Source organism: Pelophylax lessonae (genome assembly GCF_965119305.1).
Source record: "Pelophylax lessonae genome assembly, chromosome: 3".
NCBI lineage: Eukaryota > Metazoa > Chordata > Amphibia > Anura > Ranidae > Pelophylax > Pelophylax lessonae.
Genome location: NC_138770.1, coordinates 269,082,093 through 269,098,728, shown reverse-complemented (window position 1 = coordinate 269,098,728; position 16,636 = coordinate 269,082,093).

The following is a 16,636-nucleotide window of genomic DNA, read 5'->3' as shown; positions in this document are numbered from 1 at the left end:
ATTTGATCACCTGTGCGATTTTTATTTTTTGCGCTATAAACAAAAAAAAGAGCAACAATTTTGAAAAAATAACAATATTTTTCACATTTTTTTATATGAAATTCTCAAAAATGTAAATGTTACAATCAAACTTTTTTAACATTTTAGGCCAATTTGTTTTCTGCTACATATTTTTGTACAGCTTATAAATTCAGCAATTTGAACAGACGTAGAGATAGACCTATAGACAGATGCAACTAATGTTGGAGGATTTTTTTCATCTGGTGTATCAACTGAAGATACCCTTTACTGGGTATATGTAAGGGTTTACAACCACTTTAAGTTTGCAATTGCTTAAAGGGAGCACATATTCTGAATTATTATTTAGTGTTTACCTTAACCACTTAAGCCCTGGAAGATTTTACCCCCTTCCTGACCAGGGGGTTTTTTGCGATTTTTTACTGCGTGACTTTAACGGACAATTGCACGGTCGTGCAACTTTGTACCTAAACAAATTTCACGTCCTTTTTTTTCCCACAAACAGAGCTTTCTTTTGGTGGTATTTGATCACCTGTGCGATTTTTTGATCATGCGCTATAAACAAATAAAGAGCGTAAATTTTGCAAAAATAACAATATTTTTCACTTTTTTTTATATGAAATTCCCCCAAAAAAAATTTAAAAATCAAATTTTTTTAACATTTTCGGCCAATTTGTTTTATGCTACATATGTTTGGTAAAAAAATCGCAAAAAGCGTATTTTGATTGGTTTGCACAAAAGTTATCGCGTTTACTACAAAAGGGAAAGATCTTTGTCATTTTTGGTGTTTTTTTTTTTAACAAGTAATGGCGGCGATCTGCGATTATTTTTGCAGTACTGCGACATTGCGGCAGACAGAACGGACCCTTGACTGACATTTTTGACACTTTTGGGGGTACCAGTGACATTACTGCAGTAATCAGTGCTATACATATGCACTGTTACTGTAAAAATGACACTGGCAGGGAAGGGGTTAACTGTATTGGAGAGGGAGGGGTTAAGTGTGTCCTAGGGGCGTGATTATAACTGTGATGGGACATGTCTCCTATTGTAAAAACAGAGATCAATGGTTCTACATAGTAGAACCGTCTGATCTCCATTTTTACACAGGGGAGAATGACAGGCGGCTTGTTTACATAAGCCATCCGCCTTTCTCCCGCTCTACCGACGATTGTAGTGTGACCGGCGGACATCGGGTCCGCCGGTCATACGCGCGGACTCCTCTGTGAACGAGCCGGGGCGGGCGCGCGCTCGCCCGCTATTGGCTCAAACGCCGGTCACAGGCTAGCGGCGTAGATCTACGTCACTCTGCCTGGTCGGGCTGACTGCCACAGTAAATATACTGTGCACAGTCGGCAAGCGGTTAAAGTGTAACTAAAGTGTAAACTAAACAAAACATTTTTTTAATGGAGTAAAGGAAAGGGTTAAACCCCCTCCATTTTTTTCTCTTTTTTTTGCGATCTGTGTCCCAATGAGGAGATTTCCCTTTACTTCCTGTCCCAAAGCCAAAAGTGAGAAGAAATCCCTCCAAAGTGAGGGAATCTAGGTGTGTCACCAGAACTAGTATCCCCATTGGAAGATTCCCTTTCTGTTACTGTTCTGATGTCAACCCACAATTTGTGATTTTTACTTATTTTTTTCACTTTTGGTGATAACGATAAACATGATAAATAGAGGACGAATCTCCCTAATAGGGCACAGGCAACAATAAAAACTGACAGGTGTTCTAATCTCTTTCAACTCCCCTCTATCCAAAACTAGAAAAAAAAAAGTTTTGTCTACAGTTACAGCTACATTAGGTTTCATTTTTAGGTTGAGAACATTTTCAGCTGGTACAGAAAATACCCGTTGGTCTTGCCATTTCCTATGAGCTGATAAAAAAGAAAAAAAGAATCCTTTTATTGCTCTTTAAACTACTAATCCCATCAATCCCTATGTATTAGTGATTTCCAAAACCAGACATGTTTGAAGCCACACATAGGTGGCAATCATGACTTCCTCTATAGACACTGGAGTAATGAGTATGGTCATTTATATTAATGCAACATTCAATTACAATGCAGGTGACCTATTTGAAATGCGTATCACAGCTAGGGAACAATGTGGTTTTGTAAATGCAATTTGAAAAGAGCAACCTGAACAAGTTTTCACTGAAACCTAGTAGGGAAAATTCAATGCACATCAAATCAAACGCGACACACTTGTAATGTAAATTTGTCAACTTTAAGTGTGTATCTGGAGAAAAAAGTGCCACTTATTTCCTTCAAAATTATGCTTTTAGCTATGGTAGGGAAGAATAGTGGATAAGAGGCATTTTCACTTTGACTACAAAGGCAGCAACATTTGAAGTTTTACACTGTAAAAAAGCATGGCTCACCCAAGTGCTGGGGCTTAAAGCTTGCTTAGATTTAAAACTAGTATAGTTTGTATTGTCTGTAAAATGTTTTACAATGCTAATAGGTGAACAGACTATTGCCCAGCAGTGGGTGACCTCAATCATAATGGGATCTTGTCATTTGGTGAGTTACTGCTCTTAAGCTGGTCATACACTGTTAGTCTTTTTTTCATTTAGACAGCGGGCTGAACAAAAAAAAATCCACTTCCTGGACAGTCCTGGTGGGGGGGATTTCAAGGAGGTGGATGGAGGAGCCCCCCCTACACACACACACACATACACTGATCAGGACTTTGACAAAAGTTTTTCAGCATGTTCCTTCAACCGAAGTCAACCAAACAATTGACTTCTTTTGAGCAGCGATGGCCACATGCTGAAATTCGGACAGTCCCTGCCAAACTGGCCAAATTGTGATCAGTGTATGGCCTGCTCTGTTGTTTTCTAGTCATTATTCTCTGAATCAAGGGTGATCTTTGGTGGTCTCACTTCAAGTGCTGCAATCTTCAGTTTAAGCACTTCCCGACCACCCGCCGCCTATTTACTGCGGCAGGGTGGCTCTCCTGCACAAACCAACGTTGATCTATGTCGGTCGCGCGTGGGAAGCTAGGGAGCGAGCACCAGCCGCCGCACTCCTGCCCCCACTCAGCAGCGGGGAAGATGATGCATGGGTCAGGCAGCTCCGATTGCCGCCTGACATCTGCGATCGCTTCCCGCTGAGGGAGAAGGATGGTCAGCTGTTGTAAACACAGCTGACCGCTCTTCTACATAGTTAGTGATGTTGAAAAAAAACATCAGTCCATCCAGTTCAACCTAGAATGTGTGTGTGTGTGTGTGTGTGTGTGTGTGTGTGTGTGTGTGTGTGTGTGTGTGTGTGTGTGTGTGTTTGCTGCTAACCGTACATTGTATACCCCTGTATGTTGTGGTCTTTAAGGTGCCCATCTAATAGTTTTTTGAAACTATCAATGCTCCCTGCTGATACGACGTGAGAGAATTCCACATCCTTACTGCTCTTACAGTGAAGAATCCCCTGCGTATTTTAAGGTTAAACCACCTTTCCTCTAGTTTTAGTGAGTGGCCACGTGTCTTATTGTATTCCCTTTCTCTGAATAGGTTTTTCCTTATGCTAGGGCTGCCAGTACAGTATTTGTACATTGATATCATATCCCCCCTCAATCGTCTCTTCTCCAGAGAGAATAGGTTCAGTGTTTGTAGTCTTTCCTCATAGCTGATGTCCTCCATTCCCCTAATTATTTTTGTTGCCCTTCTCTGGACTTTCTCCAGTTCCAGCACATCCTTCCTGAGGACCGGTGCCCAGAACTGGACAGCATACTCCAGTTGTGGCCAGACCAGAGTCTTGTAGAGTGGGAGAATAATCTCTTTATTTCTGGAGTGAATCATACATCCCAGTATTCTGTTGGCTTTGCTTGCAGCGGCTTGGCATTGCATGCCACTGCCAAGCCTGTGATCTACCAGTACCCCCAGGTCCTTTTCCATCCTAGACTCACCCAGAGGTTCCCCCCCTAATGAGTAGCTTGCTTTCTGGTTTCTGGCACCCAAGTGCATTACTTTACATTTTTCAACATTAAACCTCATCTGCCATGTAGTTGCCCACCCCATTATTTTGTTCAGGTCCGCATGTAAGGTTTCCACATCCTGCCCAGAAGATATTGGCATGCTTAGTTTAGTATCATCCGCAAATACCGAGATTTTACTCGATATCCCCACCTCTAGATCATTTATGAATAAATTAAACATAATTGGCCCCAGGACAGAACCCTCGGGGACCCTGCTTTCCACACCCGCCCAATCTGAGTACTCCCCATTAATCACCACCCTTTGCAACCTCCCCCGGAGCCAGTTCTCTACCCAGGTACTCACCTTATGGTCCATACCTACCTTCCTTAGTTTGTACAGTAAGCGTTTGTGGGGAACGATGTGAAAGGCCTTTGCAAAGTTCAGGTAAACCACATCCACAGGCTTACCTTTATCTAGGTGGCAGCTCACTTCATCACAGAAGGTTAATAGATTGGTCTGGCAAGAACGAGTTTTCATGAATCCATGCTGATTACTACTAATAATACAGTTTTCATTACTAAAGTCTTGTATGTGGTCCCTTAACATTCCCTCCAAAATCTTGCAGACTACTGATGTTAGGCTGACCGGCCTATAGTTACCCGGGATATATCTAGGCCCCTTTTTAAATATTGGTACCACGTTGGCTTTTTTCCAATCAGCTGGCACCATACTTGTCTGTAAACTATCCTTAAAGATCAAGAATAATGGTCTGGCAATCACCTGGCTGAGCTCTTTAAGAACCCTCGGGTGCAAGCCATCCGGTCCCGGTGATTTATTTATGTTAAGTTTCTCTAGTTTAGTTCTAAGTCTATCTTCTGTTAGCCATGGCGGTTTTTCCTGAGGTGTGTTGTTTAGTTTGGCCTTACATGCTGGGTTAGTGTAGTCCCCCAATTCATTTGTGAAGACTGAAAAGAAGAAATTATTTAACACTACCGCCTTTTCCTGGTCCTCTGTGGCCAAAACTCCCTTATCGTCTTTTATGGGGCCAATGTGTTCTGGCCTCGCTTTCTTACTGTTTATATACTTAAAGAATTTTTTGGGGTTCTTTTTACTCTCTTCCGCTATATGTCTCTCGTGTTCTATTTTAGCCGCCCTGATTTCATCTTTACATTTCTTATTACACTCTTTGTAATGCTTGAATGCTGCCAATGACCCCTCAGCCTTGTATTTTTTGAAGGCCTCTCCTTTAGCATTAATATGCATTTTTATGTTGGAGTTTAGCCATCCAGGGTTTAGCCACCCAGGGTTCCAGGGTTCTTCTCCCTGAAATGATCACAGAGCTTCTATATAGGATCACATGTCTCTATGGTCATTTCACAAGCCACGCCCCCATACAGTTAGAATCGCTCCCCTAGGGTCACATGTAACCCATTGATCACCCATAGGGTTAACCCCTTCCCTGCCAGTGTCATTATTACAGTAACAGTGCATATTTTTTAGCACTGATTACTAGGGATGATCGAACGGTTCGGGTCGACCATCGGTTCGACCCGAACATTGGCTGTTCGAGGTTCGGCCGAATTCCGAACTTTTTGCTGAAAAAGTTTGGAATTCGGCAACCAGAACCGACTAAAATGCAGTGGTACAGGAAATGGGCTTTAAAAGCCCATGATTGGACCAGAACCATCAGTAAAAGCCAATTGAGGGGGCAGGAGAATGCTAGGAATGTGATTGGAGTGACTAGGGGGTCCATAGGCCAATCATTAGTGAATACGCCCCCCAGTATATAAGATAGCCCCCGCCAAATTCCTAGCATTGTAATACAGGGACATGGAAGAGAGTGGAAGCAGTTCTGTGACTTCTGCTACAAAGTGTCATTTAGCAATTTTTAGTGTGAGGAAAGGGATATCTAGTGTAGTTAGGGTGCTATTTTCCACTATAGTTAGTTTTAATAATCTAGTTTCTGTAGGGAAAGTTTTAAGTGTAAAGGGACCGTAGTGTAGTGTAGGGTTAACTGATTCTGACTGCTATGGCAGGGTGACAAAACCCTTCCATATCAGGGTGACCGCTATAGAGAAAAGATCGTTTCTCTTAGGTCACTTTCAGAACAGGGATATGGCTTCTCGCCTGTCAGCCTGCTTTTTGCTGCAGGCGTTTATAGGGCTTTTTTGAGGAGATGTTTGGAGTCAGGCATGACATCTGAGCTTCTGTGTAGGGGTATATATATACACACACCCATGTATGTATATATACACATACACATATATAGGTGTGATAGGAGCAGAACACTATGCTTGCGCTAATGAAATAATGAACACCAATATGTCTCCGCTCCTATCACACCTATATGTGTGTATGTGTAAAATACATATAAGTGTGTGTGTATATATACCCCTATACAGAAGTTCAGATGTTTTGCCTGCCTCCAAAGACCCACAAAAAATGCCCAAAAAAAAAAACGCCTGCAACAACACACCTGGGCATTTTTTTTTTGGTGCAGGCATTTTTTTGGGCATTTTTTGTGGGTCTTTGGAGGCAAGCAAAACATCTGAACTTCTGTATAGGGGTATATATACACACACATGTATGTATATATACACCTACACATACATAGGTGTGAAAGGAGCAGAACACTATGCTTGCGCTAATGAAATAATGAACACCAATATGTCTCCGCTCCTATCACACCTGTATATGTGTATGTGTAAAATACATATGTGTGTGTGTATATATACCCCTATACAGAAGTTCAGCTGTTTTGCCTGCCTCCAAAGACCCTCAAAAAATGCCCAAAAAAAACACCTGCAACAACACACCTGGGCATTTTTTTTTGGCGCAGGCATTTTTTTGGGCATTTTTTGTGGGTCTTTGGAGGCAGGCAAAACATCTGAACTTCTGTATAGGGGTAACTTCTGTATAGGGGTAACTTCTGTATAGGGGTGTTAATTATTTCATTAGCGCAAGTATAGTGTTCTGCTACTTTCACACCTATATATGTGTATGTGTATATATACCCCTATAGAGAAGTTCAGATGTTTTGCCTGCCTCCAAAGACCCCATAAAAAATGCCCAAAAAAACGCCCACGCCAAAAAAAAATGCCCAGGTGTGTTATTGCATGGGGGTTTTTGGGCATTTTTTTGGGGTCTTTGGAGGCAGGCAAAACATCTGAACTTCTGTATAGGGGTATATATACACACACACTTATATGTATTTTACACATACACATATATAGGTGTGATAGGAGCGGAGACCTATTGGTGTTCATTATTTCATTAGCGCAAGTATAGTGTTCTGCTACTTTCACACCTATATATGTGTATGTGTATATATACATATAAGTGTGTGTGTATATATACCCCTATAGAGAAGTTCAGATGTTTTGCCTGCCTCCAAAGACCCCATAAAAAATGCCCAAAAAACGCCTGCGCCAAAAAAAAAAAAAACGCCCAGGTGTGTTATTGCAGGGGGTTTTTTTGGGCATTTTTTTGGGGTCTTTGGAGGCAGGCAAAACATCTGAACTTCTGTATAGGGGTATATATACACACACACACTTATATGTATTTTACACATACACATACATAGGTGTGATAGGAGCGGAGACATATTGGTGTTCATTATTTCATTAGCGCAAATATAGTGTTCTGCTACTTTCACACCTATATATGTGTATGTGTATATATACATATAAGTGTGTGTGTATATATACCCCTACACAGAAGTTCTGATTTTATGCCTGCCTCCAATAACCCCCAAAAAATGCCCAAAAAAACGTTTGCTACAAAACCGGCAAGGTGTGAAAATAGCGGAGCCATATCCCTGTTCTATATTAATTCTAATACAAACTACCTTTTTTTCTGGTTCTGGACATGCTACAGAGCTGAAACTTCACAGGTACACTTTTAGACCCCCCAGACACTAAATCCAAAGAAATCTCATTTTTTTTTTTCAATAATTTTTCCAATAATTGGCTCTCTATCAAAAATGACAATTTTTAAGAACTTTTTTGGTGTGATTAATAGTCCCTGGGGCATGACCCAGAACCCTAGGCACTTTTTAGGGGCATTTATTGGGTTTTAGGGCTTCAAAATGGTGTTTTCTGATTACCGAAGTTCGGGTCCCATTGATTAAAATGGGGTTCTGAAATCCGGGCCGAACTTTCGGGAAGTTCGGGTGTTCTGGTCGAACCAAAATTTTGAAAAGTTCGATCATCCCTACTGATTACTGTAGTAATGTCACTGGTCCCCCCAAAAGTGTCAAAAATGTAAGTTAGGGGTCCGATCTGCTTGCCGCAATGTCGCAGTCCCACAAAAAAAAATCGCAGATCGCAAAATCGCAAAATCTTTTTCATAAATTTTGTAGTTTTATAGTTTTTCGTAGTGTATTTTTTTATAGGCTATTTGTACTTTTCATTTATTTTTTCATTTTGAAATTTCTTTTTCCTTTTCTCATTTCAGACGTAGCCCCATCCCCAGTTGATGACTCCCTCCGTGAAAAAGATAGTCAGAAAACAGCAGCATTGTTTGATATAACATTTCATTGCATACGGCAAAGAACATTAGCATATACACTCACCGCCAACTTTAGGAGGTACACCTTGCTAGTACCAGGTTGAACTGCCTTTTGCCTTCAAAACCACCTTAATCCTTCATGGCATAGCTTCAATAAGGTGTTGGAAACAATTCAACAGTTGCTGCAGATTTGTTGGCTGCACATCCATGATGTGAATCTCCCATTCCCCCACATCCAGAAGGTGCTTTATTAGATTGAGATCTGGTGACTTTGGGGGTCATTGGAGTACAGTGAATTCATTGTCATGTTTAAGAAACCAGTTTGAAATGATTTGAGCTTTGTGACATGGTGCATTATCCTGTTGGAAGGAGCCATCAGAAGATGGGTACACTGTAGTCATAAAGAGAAGTACATGGTCAGCAACAATACTTAGGTAGGCCGTGGCATTTAAACAATGCTTAATTAGTACTAAGGGGCCCAAAGGTTGCCAAGAAAATATCCCCAACACATTACCCTTCCACCAGCCTGATACAAGACAGGATGGAACCATGCTTTCATATTGTTTACGCCAAATTCTGATCCTACCAACTGAATGTTGCAGATGAAATCAAGACTCGTCAGATCAGGCAACGTTTTCCCAAACATCTATTGTCTACTTTTGGTGAGGCTGTGTGAATTGTAGCCTCAGTTTCCTGTTCTCAGCTGACAGAAGTGGCACCCCATGTGGTCCTCTGCTGCTGTAGCCCATCTGGGTTATTTTAGGTATTGTTGCCTTTCTATTATCTCGAACCAGTTTGCCCATTCTCTGCTGACCTCTGACACCAACAAGGCATTTTTGTCCATACAACTGCTGCTCACAGGATATTTTCTCTTTTTCGGACCATTCTCTGTAAACCCTAGGGATGGGTATGCATGAAAATCCCAATAGCTCTGCAGTTTATGAAATATTTAGAGTAGCCCATCTGCCACCAACAACTATGCCACGTTTAAAGTCACCTAAATTCCCTTTCTTCCCCATTCTGATGCTTGGTTTGAACTTCAGCAATTCATCTGCCTAAATGCATTGAGCTGCTACCCTGTGATTGGCTAATTTGTTACCAAGCAATTGAGCAGGTGTACCTAATAAAGTGGAGGTGAGTGTATTACATATTGATACGTATTGTGGTTAATTTACATAGGGAGTAAAAACTGTTCACTTTGCAAAGATAATGTTGGTTCATAAGCTGAAGTTGTGTTCACTATGAATGTATGAATGTACAATATAAATTAAATAATAGGATTCTTCTAACACATGACTGGGTGATTAAAGTAATGACAGCTTCTCCCTATCTGCCAACATTCAAATTGGAAAGTGAATAACTTTTATTTATTAGCAGTATATCACACCCATTTTCTCACTGCACCAAGCTAGTAAGGTAAAATCTAAAAGACAGATTTTATTTATTTATTACCAAAATAAGCAGTATATAGAAAAAAAATTGTATAACTTTAGAAAACCCTATGAATATTGAAAAAATAACAGGAGAAAAATAAATACATAAATCTCAGCAAGGCATAACAGAACAAAGGCAACAAAAACAGTTATTAGCAGAAACTGTTGAATGCTGTAGCCATTCGCTGTGAGTGCCAAGAGGGAAGATAGGCAGCTTAGGCATGTGCCCAGGGTTTATTGCAAATTGGAAACTAACTGCAACCAGCACTGAGTCATATGCTAAATGTAACAAACACATTTGCCCTACTGTTCTGGCAGCAGAGATGGTAATGTATCTCAGCTCAAAGTACTTCTTAGGGTCCATGCACACTGGCTGAAAAATTGCTGCATCTGCAGGAGTTTTGTGTTTTGCCTGTAGTGTCCATGCACAATAGAATGTTTAGAGGTATATTTTAAGCTCAACATTTACAGGCAGGAAATGAAAACCTTCTGGTTTGCATTTTTGATTGGAATTTGCTGGCAGAAAAAAAAACGCTAAACACTCCTAAACATGTGTACGAAAATGCTCTAAAGGAGCATTTTTTTTCTGCCAAGGGAACTGCTGTTTTTTTATACACCCAGTCTGCATGGAGCCTAAAGCCTCGTACACACGCAACGATTATTGGGCGACCGATCGTCCAACTTTTGTCCAAGTTGTGTTTTGTTGGTTGGAATGTGCCTAGACTGCACACGAATTTTCTCGGCCAACAAAATTCTACTTCAGAAGTGATGTCATGTGTTGGTTTGTTTTCTTTGTGTTTTTTCTTCACTGAGCATGGCCAGACTTGCTCATCAGATTTTTCCCTGTAGAAATCTGTAGTGACTGCACGAAAATCGGCCGTTGTGTTGACGGCCAACAAAAAGAGTCTGCACACCAGATTTTTTTTTCGGCCGAAAAGTTGGAGTTGGTTGTCGGAAGCATCATACTAACAAGCCGAAAATCGGCAGATCGGACGTTGGCCGAAAATTCCCTGCCAATTTTCGACGCGTGTGTATGGGGCTTAAATCCATGCTCCAGTCTTAAGCTGGATACACACTATACAATTTTCTTTAGATTTTTTCCTTTAGATTTACCAAAACCATATAATATGAGGTCAGACCTAAACACTTTCAATTTGTATGCAATCAGGCAGGCCCTTGTACGACATAGTTGAAGGTAAATCTAATGGAAATCTATCAACAAAAGTTGTATAGTGTGTATCCAGCTTTAAAGAGGTTGTAAACCTCCGATTTATTTATTTTTTTAAAGGAACACCTGAAAGAAAAACACATAATGAGCTAGTATGCATTGCATACTAGCTCATTGTGAAATACTTACCTAAGAACGAAGCCCCCGCAGTGCCGACCGCTTACCTGTCCATGGGCGACATGTTCTGTTGCCCTTCTTCCGGGTTTGCGGCATCCGGCTATCTGATTGGCTGTAGCCGCGATGACCGCACATGCGCGCGGGAGCCAACGGTAACGGCACAGGGCTCTTAAGGAACGGCACGAGCAGCCGTTCCTTCAGAGCGCATGCACCAGTGATGTCACTGGCTGCATGCAAAGTAAATATCTCCTAAACGGTGCATGTTTAGGAGATATTTACAGTACCTATAGGCTTACCTATAGGTACAAGTTGTAGAGGAGGGTTTACTTGCTCTTTAAAGGATCCAAGTTGAAAAATGTTGCTTGCACCATACCTTGATTCCAAATACATTAAAATATAAGCAAAGAACGCTGAGCTAGTCATATAACCGTATACATTGTCAAAATAAAAGTCAACAATTAAAAATACACAATAAAAATAAGTAAAAATATACAATAAAACAGAACATATTAAAAAAAATCAAGTGCAAACAAAATTGTGAACAAGTGCATACACACTGCAATTAGTGAGGATTTCAAACTGGGCAACAAAGTCTAAATAAAAAATGTGAAAATCTGCATCCAGTGACACATTAGATTGTGAAGATTCCCCCACTTTGATGGCCCAACAAATTGCTTACCCGAACAATATAAAAACAGATATTGCGGCTCATATTGAATCTGGTAAACAGTGAGCAGGAAGGCTCTTTATTGCAAAAGAGATATGCAAAAATTCACTCCTGTGCATGTGCAAGAGTGACATTGTCCTGAACCAGCCAATGAAGATAGCCACAGCCTGGCAGCCAGAAGTCAGGTAAAAGATGCTGGTGTAGACAAGGGACATCAAACCATTAAAGGAGAGGTACATATTACAGAGTTCTACTTTATTATACAAGTCACAGTATGAATATAAGATATACAGGAGAGGAGGGGGTGAAAGGGTTCAAAAAGATTTCACAATCAATTACAACCCTCATCAGGGGCGTAACTACAGGGGTTGCAGGGGTTGCAATTGCAACCGGGCCCCATGCTCCAGGGGGCCCATGCAGCTCCCCTGTACACCTGGATAGGAGGGGCGGCGGGAGCAGCATGTAGAGAAATCACCATCCTCCTTTTTCCTTCTGTAGCTGCAGGAGGAAAATGGAGGAGATTGGTTCCTCTGTATGCTGCCCCTGCCACTCCTCCTATCCAGTTCACTTGTGTTCCGCTGTCTCTGCCCCCCACTATGCTCCCTTCCCTCTCCTGCCAGTTGCTGCAGGGGTGTGTCACAATAGAGAACCAGGAAGGGGTCGATAAATATGAAATTTACCAGCTCCTTCATTTTCTGAATGGACAGAGTCATAGTCAGTGACATTGTAAAAAAAAAAAATAAATAAAATTATAAAAAATGATTAAATTAAAATACCAAAAAATAAAAACTACTGACACCAGTGGGTGAACTTCCAGGATCGCAAAAGGTCACACTTGCGACTGGGCCCTGGCATTCCACCACCGTGGGGAGGCCCCAAGATGGCAGAAAGGGGGCCCACTGCAGAACTTGTGAAAGGGTCCCGCAGCCAGACCGTAATAAAGGGCCCCATTACAAGAGTAAAGGGCCTTAGGATCAGTGGGAAGAGCCCAAGGCTTGAAGGGAAGGACCCCGGCCAGGGGCCCGGGGGGGGCCCTTCATGGTTTCTTGCACCGGGGCCCTGAAGGTTCTAGTTACGCCTCTGACCCTCATCATAAATCTGCTACCTCTAATGATCTCTTCATTCGTAAATCTTCATTTACTAATCTCTTCCTCCACTTTCTACATTGTGACTGGAAATGAAGGGCTTTCAGATGTAAACACAGGGAATGTTTATAATTGCAATCACTGTGATTGGTAGGGAGACATCCCAAATGTTTATAAATGGCACTTCAGAATCTGGTCCATGGTGGATCCATCATTACACTTACAGTTGAATCAGCTTATAAAACTTGAGGTGGTACATGGTCCAGTCTTGTTTGGCACTTTACCCATCTTTCCCCTGCTCCTGTTCCCAAGTCTACTCTGTTTCAGAGGACGTTTTTCACACATGGTGGACATGCCCTATACTTTATAGGTTTTTGGACACAAGTCCTTAAACTTTTACAATCATTACTAACCTGTCCCTTTTCCAGAGATGCGTGGTATGTCCTGTTACAACTGAAGCCCCCTCAAGGTCTTTGTTTAACCAGTTCAGCTCCAGAAGGTTTTACCCCCTTAATGACCAGGCCATTTTTTTTGCGATTTGGCACTGCGCTACTTTAACTAACAATTACGCGGTCTTGCGATGCTGTACCCAAATGCAATTGATGTCCTTTTTCCCCACAAATAGAGCTTTCTTTTGGGGGTATTTGATCACCTCTGTAGTTTTTTAGATTTTGCGATATAAACATAAAAAGAGCGACAATTTGAAAAAAACACCAGATTTTTTACTTTCTGCTAGAAAACATTCCCAATAAAAAAAAAATGTAAAAAATAAAATTTTTTATCAGATTAGGCCAATTTGTATTCCTCTATATATTTTTTGGTAAAAAAAAAAGTGTTTACAAACTACGGATAGATTTTTGGACTTTTTATTTATTTTATTTTTTTATTAGTAATGGTGGCGATCAGCGATTTGTAGCGGGACTGCAACATTGTGGCGGACAGATAGGACCCCTAACTGACATTTTTGACACTTTTTGGGGACCAGTGTCATTAATACAGTAATCAGTGCTAAATGATATGCACTGTTACTGTATAAATGATACTGGCAGGGAAGGGGTTAATACTGGGGTGATCAAGGAGTTAAATGTATGCCTACTTGTCACAGGCAAAGAGAGATCGGTGTTTCGGCTAAGATAAAACACACGATCTCTCTCTGCCTGACTGACAGAAGAGCCACCTGCTTTGTTTACATAGGCAGGCGGCTCTACTGTCAGTGTCTCTGAAGATCACAGGAGGCTGGCGGCGATCGAGCCCGGTGTTCCGTGAAAAAAACATACCCGTGAGAAAACCATACCCTCGTCGCTTCCGGTGCACCTACGGAGGGTATGGATTTCTCACAGTAGTGTGTGTAACGTTACACTTGCCACCGTTACATTAAAACAGCTCATCTGCAACATGACTCATCTCCGCTCCTATCAGTGTCACTTCCCTCATCTCGGCTAATAAATATAAAAGTGGATCACGGAGCCGACATCTACATTTCATACACCCGCCGCCGCTTTTATATTTATTAGCCGAGATGAGGGAAGTGACAGGGATAGGAGCGGAGATGAAGCATGTTGCAGCTGAACTGTTTTTATGTAACCGCCGCAAGTATAACATTATACACACTATGTTTATAATTTCATTCCCTCCGAGCATGCGCACTTGTCATCTTCTCTGCTGTTCTATGACGAATCCGGGGCTCTGAGCATGCGCACTGCTACGCTGCTCAGCTGTTTCTAACAGGAAGTGATGAGGGTATGGAATTCTAACGAGGTATGGTTTTTAACGTTACACCGGTCCTCCCGCGGTCTGACTCCCGCTGTCTCTAATCACCGCCAAGACCACGTGCACATAATCACGTAGATCTACGTGATTATGTGCAGCCAAGCCACCTTGCCGCAGTAAATCTACATGGGTCAGTCGGCAAGTGCTTAAACATATGTTTTACTGTTTGCGAAACAAACTATAGCAAGAGCTTGGAAAGAACAGTTTGTACCTTTTACAGAAGTCCACCGCCACTTGGACTTCTTTATCCATGAAAAGCTCACCATCATGCTTCTAAATATGCACAAACAATTCTTAAAAACATGGACCCTGTGGATACAATATGCCAACCCCTCCATGCCTTCAGATAGTTATACGCTGCTTTAGGCACTGAGACCCCAGGATTGTGGCTAGGGTGTCTGTGATGACCTTTCCTCCTTCCCTTCCTTTTCTACACTTTTTCCCCTCTTATTCTTCTCTGCTCTTCTGCTGTACTGACCCCTGTTTGTATATTTATTTGTTCTCTACATGGCGGACCCAACATCTGGAGCAAACTCACAAGTGCCCCCCACTTTATCGGCGCTCAGTCCATGCTTTTGCATTTATTGCTAAATCATTATTGTATTACTACCATGCACTTTGGTATACGTATTGTTCTACATTTCAGTCACTTTCTTTTATTTGATGTTTAATGGATACTGTTTTGGATCTTACCGATACATTGATTTTGCTTATATATCTACCTGTGTTTATAAACAGCACTCCAGAAATACACAAGCACCATTTAGATGTTCTTAACCACTTTAGCCCCGGAGGATTTGGCTGCTCAATGCACTATTTTGCGATTCGGCACTGCGTGACTTTAACGGACAATTGCACGGCCGTGCGATGCTGTACCCAAACGAAATTTACGTCCTTTTTTTCCCACAAACAGAGCTTTCTTTTGGTGGTATTTGATCACCGCTGCGATTTTAATTCCTATAAACAAAAAAAGAGCGACAATTTTGAAAAAATAATATTTTTCAAATTTTGTTATATGAAATTATCAAAAAAAAAAAATGTAAAAATCAATTTTTTTTAACATTTTAGGTCAATTTGTTTTCTGCTACATATTTTTGGTAAAAAAAAATCGCAATAAGCGTATTTTGATTGGTTTGCACGAAAGTTATTGCGTTTACTAACTACGGGAAAGATTTATGTCATGTTTATTGTTTTTTGCGGGACTGCGACATTGCGGCGGACAAATGAGACCCCTAACTGACATTTTAGACACTTTTGGGGGTACCAGTGACATTACTACAGTAATCAGTGCTAGAAATATGCACTGTTACTGTAAAAATGGCACTGGCAGGGAAGGGTTTAACTGTATTGATGATTAAGGGGTTAAATGTGTCCCTAGGGGCGTGATTCTAACTTTCAGGGGGCGTGGCTTGTGAAGTAATCACAGAGACATGCGATCCTATATAGCAGGATCGCATAGCCTCTGTGATCACTTCCGGGAGAATGACAGACGGCTATGTTCATCAGCCGTCTGTCCTTCTCTCTCTGCTGCAGGAGATCGCGAGTGGCCGGCGGCCATCGGAGCCACCAGTCACACATGCTGGCTCCCCAGGTAACGAGCGGGGGCAGGAGGCGGGGGCGGGAGCGTGCCGCCGGCGGCACGCGCTTGTCTCCTACAGTCTCCTGAGCGAGCGACGTAGGGCTACGTTGTTTTGCCCAGCAGTGACAGAGTGCCTCAGTAAATGTACGGTGGGCGGGGCTGAAATGGTTAAACTCACAGCTGTAGCAGAATGGTTAACAGACAAGAATGTGAAGCAAGAGTGGCAGCTAAAGGGCCGAGACCAACTATTTAACACTGACAGGGGTGCTTGCAATGGTCAGTTTTTATTAATTTAGTTAAACTCTTTATCGCAAAATGAA